General features: G+C 44.0%; 1 long non-coding RNA gene across 1 annotated transcript; it reads right to left on the bottom strand.

Moving 5' to 3' along the window:
- Positions 1-1,007: 1,007 nt before the first annotated feature.
- On the bottom strand, positions 1,008-6,646 carry LOC310844540. Its single transcript, XR_014564173.1, has 3 exons — positions 6,597-6,646; positions 4,131-4,263; positions 1,008-1,231 (listed from the first exon to the last, which is right to left on the bottom strand). It is a non-coding gene; the product is annotated as an uncharacterized lncRNA (long non-coding RNA).
- Positions 6,647-7,040: the final 394 nt, after the last annotated feature.

The following is a 7,040-nucleotide window of genomic DNA, read 5'->3' as shown; positions in this document are numbered from 1 at the left end:
GCTGAAAGGGAATTCCAAATATGTTCAAAAAAGACCCACGACCCATTATGGTGTGACCATGTAGCTGTTTGCAGTCCATTTGGGAAGGACTAGAAAATACTGGAAATTCAAATTATTTATCCTGGTAGATCTGTACAGGTCTTTTTTTTTTTTTTTAAAGGAAAATAAATAAATAAACCAAACTCTTCCGTCTGTAATAGTGCTTCGATTCCCAGTTGCTTGCGGGACCCCCAAATTTTGTCCCCTAGGCTATATAGAATAACAGGCCTTCACCAGATGGTCTCTTGCTTTCCCGATGCTAAGTGATGGAGAGACGATATTATTGGGAAAAGAGCATCTGTTCAGGCACACACCCTCCCCTGCCCCTCACTTGGGAAACGCGGCCTCGCCTCTCGCGCGGAGCCGAAGCTCTCCTCTGAGCGCTCTCAAGTATCCCGAGGAAACCCCAGCCCGGGCTTCCCAAGTGCCAAATAAATATTTGCGAGGACGTTTTCCTTCCGTGTCACTTCCAATTTATAAGAAGCGTCCCCACAACCGCAGCCGCTCCTTGCTGACCTTTCCCACTCGAAGTCTCCCAAGAGCTAGATTTCTCCACTGGCGACGAGTAAGAAAACAGGAGTGGATCTAAGATATTTTCATTTTCTTCCCTCTACCTCCACACTCCACTCCCGTTTTACTTTGCCATTTGAAAGTTTTCCATTTTGGCCAGCTGTGTTTTTCAAAGTAGGAAATGGAATAAAACAACAGCCGTTGGAATACACGGGGAAATGTACACGCGCGGGCCCGCGCACCCACGCACACCTCAAATGCAAAAGCCTCCACTGCTGAATTCTTAGGCGCCAGGTGTATATGCTGAAAGGCAGGTGCTTTCAAAAGCTGCGAGAATTTGAGGGTGAAGCCTGATCTGCTTCTCACACAGTGAGAATTTCTTTTTATTGTTTGCACAGAAATCTGTATTTCGCATTCATTTACAGCCATTTAATTTCTACTCGCTGGTACACACTCAGTCATCCACACGCAGGGCCACAAGCCTTGTTTATCCCGAGATTGTCAGCAAACACGTGTGTGAGAATGAGAGAGACCTTCGAGGGCTTTCTCATTAATGAAAACCGAACATCTGAATGCCTCTGTACTTGGAGCTAATCCTTAGGAACTCCTCGAATTAGTCAGGACTCTTTTTTCCAGGACACGTCCTCCTTTTCATGGGTGGGGTCGTCAAAGCGATCCATAGCTAAAAGTCGAAAAATTCGACCTCTTTTTTTGCTCTTTGAAATATGGCAACCCTACGTATCTGACATAATAACAGAAGAAGAGCCCTGCCAGCGACCCATTCCAGCATTCAAAGCTGTGCCTGCTAAACTTGAGAGAAGTGCCACTCGTTTCTCTTTGAAGCAATGGGAAAACGCGACCTCCTCGTGCCACACCAGACAGGCTGCCACGCAGCTCCCTCCCCGCGCCTCTCAGAGGCTATATCCTGTTGTTCCTTCCCCTCCCAAGAGAAAGGGTCCTGATCCCCCCTCTTCTGGCCAGCAGGATCTTCCCCTTCCCTTCCTTCCTGCAGCGCCTTGTCTGTAGGCGATCGGGTTTCCCCCGCCGCACCCGCCCTACCTGCCTCAAGTTCTTGACTTCTGAACTCTTTAGGGAACCTGCTGGCGCCAGCTCCATCATCCAAAGTCCTTGTGGTTTGGGAGAGCTGAAGCTTTCGGGGGTTAGGGAGGAAGGAGCTGATGACTGCTTCAAGGGGGTCCCTCCCTCCCTCCCTCCCTCCCCAAGGGTTTAATTGCACTCCCGGAGGCTACTGGTGGGGAATCTGGCTCCCCCCACCCCACCCTCTCTGCCTTGTTGTGTAATGGGAGGCTGATCCCTAGAAAGGTGGATAAATATACACTTCATCTCCCTCAAAAAAGTGCAACCCAGTGACAAGGAAGCATCCAATAAGCAGCCTGCTTCAAAGCTTAGTTTCCCTTGGGTGGGAGGTTGGTTCAGGCTAGTCCTCTCATACTTTCTCCCTCGATATTGGTAATGGGGAAATGAAGGCAATGGGGTCCTTTATATGCCCAGCTGTCCTTTGTCAACAACAATTTGTTGCTGTTTTTTGTGTTGAATATATGCTATACAGTGGCATAGCGTGGGGGGTGCAGGGGGGGCCGGCCTCACCGGGCGCAACATCTGGGGTTAGGGTTAGGGGGCGCAAATCCACGGGTTAGGGGGTGCAAATTACTTGCCTTGCCCCGGGTGTTGACAACCCACGCTACGCCACTGATGCTATATGGTAATTTATGGACCTAATTATAGGTACCTAAAGCAATTGCACATAACAGTCCATGCAGAATGTAGGGACCCTGTATATAGAATATGTACAGGGTGCTTGTATACAAAGGGACGCGGGTGGCACTGCAGGTTAAACCATAGAGTCTAGGACCTGCCGATCAGACGGTCGGCAGTTTGAATCCCCGCAATGGGGTAATCTTCCTTTGCCCGGTCCCTGCTCCTGCCAACCTAGCAGTTCGGAAGCACATCAAAGTGCAAGTAGATAAATAGGTACCACTCTGGTGGGAAGGTAAACAGCATTTCCGTGCACAGCTCTGGTTCGCCAGAAGCGGCTTAGTCATGTTGGCCATATGACCCAGAAGCTGTACGCCGGCTCCCTCGGCCAATAAAGCAAGATGAGCGCCGTAACCCCAGAGTCGGCCTTGACTGGACCTAATGGTCAGGGGTCCCTTTACCTTTTAAAGCCAATTGCACATAACAGTCCATACAGAATGTAGGCACCCTGCATATAGAAATGAACAAGCCAGTGATATTTTAGGGAGCAGGCTAGCAGGCTTGCATCACAGGAGGCTTGCATCATTACTTACATCATAGGAGCCTACACAACACAAAACACTGTTGCTGTATGTAGGTTTTATTTTATTTGTTTTTTATCTTATATTTTGGAAATGTATGTCCAGCTTTCTTTCCTTTAATTTTTTTGAGGGCCCCCAAGAAAGTGGGGCCCTAAGCTATATCTTGTTCAGCTTATACGTAAATCCAGCACTGTGTGTGCATGTTCTCATGCGAGGCACTTTAGTGAAGTTCAGTTTCTGGTGCACTTTGAAATGGGTTTCTATTGGTCACTTTTTTCATGTGGATTTTTTTTTGTTTTGGGCATTTTTATGGAAAGCCTAGAGTATCAACATACTAAAGAAATGGATACACTGCATTTTGAATTAGCATTCTTGCCTATTCATAACCCTGATATAGTGGGCAAACAAAGACCTCCATCCCCACTTGCTCAGGCAAGGACAGGTGTACATGCTTCGTCTAGCCATGGAGGAGGAGGAGTTTGGATTTGATATCCCACTTTATCACTACCCTAAGGAATCTCAAAGCTGCTAACAATCTCCTTTCCCTTCCTCCCCCACAACAAACACTCTGTGAGGTGAGTGGGGCTGAGAGACTTCAGAGAAGTGTGACTAGCCCAAGGTCACCCAGCAGCTGCATGTGGAGGAGCGGGGAAGCGAACCCAGTTCACCAGATTACAAGACTACCACTCTTAACCACTACACCGTGCTAGCTGGTTAGTTAGTGGCCAGGGACCCCTGCAGGACAATTTTTGAGTCTTATTTATTTTTTAAGTATATTTTTTAGCCCACCCTTCATCATCATAATAGATCTCAGGTCAAGGTGCAGCACACACATACACTGAATAAATGAAATCAGCTGAAAGCAATCAAAAGTATAAATCAATGTAAGGGCACCTTGAAAGAACTCATGGAAATGAAAAATGCTGCTTAAAGGTGCAAGGTGGCCTACTCACTCTCGGTCATACTCTAAAATACTCTAGATGCCTGAGCAGCAGGTGGGTCTTTACATGCTGCTGAAATGACAGAAGTGTCAGCAACCAAGTGTGTTTCCAAAGGGAGAGCATGCCACAAGCAAGGTCCCTCCTTTGTACAGAAGGCCCCTTTCTGTGTCATTGTATAGTGTGTGTCATCCCAGCAGTGTAAAAGAGCCTCGATCCATTTCTGGTCCCCTGTAGTTATGTTATCACTGGGGTGGGTACATTCAAGATGTATATCTGAATAAGATTCCACTTCAAAGTATGTGAGGAGGGACTGCATCCAAATTCAAAGGCACGCCCGGCTTACTTTCAATGGGATGTGCGTTCCCCTTCTTCTCCACCTTGTCCATTGTATGCATCTGACGGGTAAAGAGACTTGCTGGAACAATGCAGATGCCATCCCTCTTCTCTCTAATATCCATCCGCCTTGTGAACAGTTTCTTAGGTACAAAAAACAAACCAACCAACCAGGAAATGGAAGTACATTTCATGGGGAGCTAATAATAGTATTACTTAATACAGATGTGTTGCTTTCAAGTGTTCAGAGCACATCACATCCATTATTTAGTTGCAATCCTTACAACAACCCTGTAAGATGACAGTGTTTATTATCTTCTATACTGCAGATAGGCCTGAGGCAGAGAGAGAGAGCAGCTTGCCTATGGTTCATGGATGATGCAAAAGTCAACCTCCTGAGTTGTACTTGGTGTCTCCTACCTGTTATTACTGTACAAAAGCATACTGCTCACAAGTAGGCTTAGCACTTCATAGATTGCAGTATAAAGTGATAGTAGCATTGACTTATTTCTCCAACTCTAGAAGTTTTGGACTACAGTTTGAACCATCTCTTATAATTAGCCATGCTGGTGGAGGCTGATGGGAGTTGTAGTCCAAAACATCCAGAGAGCATCACGTTGGCAAATACTGCTTTACAGGGTTCTTATGAAGATTACAATGAATAATGCATGTGAAGCACTTTAAATATCTGAAAGTATTGTCCCAATGGTAAGTATTATTATAACATGTTTAATAATCCCATGCGCACTTACCTGGGGGTAAGTTCCATTTAGCATGCTTAGAAATATCCTACATGGCTGCAAACATGTTTACTCAAGAGTAAGATCCATTGAACACAAGGGGACTAACCTCTGAGTAAACCCTGCTTTAGGTTGCTCTGCTCAACATGGTTTCAATGCTCAGTTTGTTATTTAAAGCATTTTAAGAACTCCACTCTTTGGTAAAAAGTGTCCCAGAACAACTTACTGATCAATAAAAAAAGGCAGTCCCTGTCCTTAGGTTTATTATTTGTTTTATTTATTAAAAATGTATAAAGTCCTTCATTTGAAAATTACAAAAGGTTAAAGACAATATATCACAATATATCTCACTATATAGAAGGGTCTGGTAACTTCTGTTTCAGTGTATCTGAAGAAGTGTGCATGCACACGAAAGCTCATACCAAGAACTAACTTAGTTGGTCTTTAAGGTGCTACTGGAAGGAATTTTTTTTGTTTTGACTATGGCAGACCAACACGGCTACCTATCTGTAAAAGGTTAAAGAGATTCAGCTGGGGGTGGGGGTGAGAGCAAACTTCAGCATCAGTTTTTACAATGACCAGCTGGGATGGAAAGAGCTCCGGTAGCCTGATGGAATCGATGCTGTTGGCTGACAGATGAAGGAGAAAAACCATGAGCAGCTGGTCTCAGCAAAGCGGGAGGAATAGACCAGCTTCCCTTTTCTCCCTCTGATGCATCATCACCATTCCTGAGTTTGTCAACCACTTGTGATCTCCAAATGGGAGGAAAAGTGGGATAAAAGGTGGGCATCAGAGCATGTACCAGCTTATTGGCTTCCTGGCTCTTGAGCTGGCCCTGGTTCTGACCAGATTTGGGCAGACTTGAAACTCTTGTACATGACAAACATGTGAAGGTTGCAAGTTCACATCTGCATTAAGGTGTTTATACAGAGATCCTCGTATCTTTTCCTTCCCCCTTCTGCTTTTGTATTGTTAAGCTGAATATAATTCTTTAGGCCCACAATATAACTAGAGATCAGCTGACGGTGGAACTCCGAAACCCGTTGAGTGCGCTTTTGGAATGAGGGCTTGGGATTCAGTCACTCCGATCATGGAAGGAAAACTAACATGATTGTTGACAACTTTATGCCAATGTGATTGACCTGCCCTAATAACACAATTGTTTCGTTTTGAGTACAGAGCTCTTTAGATTGGCTCAGAACCAAACAGCATACTGATTGGTTTATAATGGCTACACTTCCAGCAGATCATTTATGTATTATTATTTATACTGTATCTTCGGATTTGGGGTACAGGAAGAGGATGTTGTTTACAATGTTTCTTAGTGCCAAAATAGATGTTTCATGCAGCACCATTTTTTTTAAAAAAAGAACAATAAAAATAGCCTGTGGAGGATTATTTAACCCTTCCAAAATGTTGCCTTAAAACTCAAAATCCCACCTCAAAGCTGCTGATCACCACACAAAGAAAAAGATACAACTGAATGCACCACATCTCCCCCCCCACCCCCACACCACAAATAAGGAAAAGCAACTTATGGAGGGAGCGTTTTTAAATAGAAAAGTATCTGGAAGGGAAAGGGTTAAGTACCCCCTCCCCAGCTGCTCCACCACTGAAATCCTCAGCCTCCAGAGGCTGCTTTGCTGCCCAATAAAAATAAGAACCTGCTTATAAGTTGCCTTTCCTCATGGGAGCTCAAGACAGCATGCATTATGTTTTATGTATCCAAAATATACCTGTTGTATAAGTTGCCCTGCCTGTGCTGATTGGTGGTTATTGTTTCACCCATGAATCATAACGGAGAACAAAGAAATAAAATAATCATAATTGCAACGAAACAAACAAAAACAGAATAGCAGTAATATCTAACATGTATCATACTACCGAGGAGGTAGAAAATTGACTCAAGTTTTGCAAGCTGCCACGGCAAATCCTGTCACTGAAATAAGGTCACTGTAATACACTGTTTATTTATTTATTTATTTATATTTATTTTAAAATTTATATCCCACTTTTTGCCATGTAAGTCCCAAAGCTGCTGAGAATAAAATATACAATAAAATATTATTTAAGTTTCCATTTTTAAAAAAAAAAAATCAAGAAAATAAAATCCTATCTATATAAATATATGTATTTACAAAATGGAGGGCATTTGAGAAGCATTCAAGGTGCAAAGGCCT

This window comes from Podarcis gaigeae, assembly GCF_964106915.1.
Source record: "Podarcis gaigeae genome assembly, chromosome: 5".
In the NCBI taxonomy this organism is placed as follows: Eukaryota; Metazoa; Chordata; class Lepidosauria; order Squamata; family Lacertidae; genus Podarcis; species Podarcis gaigeae.
Note: the sequence above shows the minus strand (reverse complement) of the source record. Positions and strands in the feature narration are given on the sequence as shown.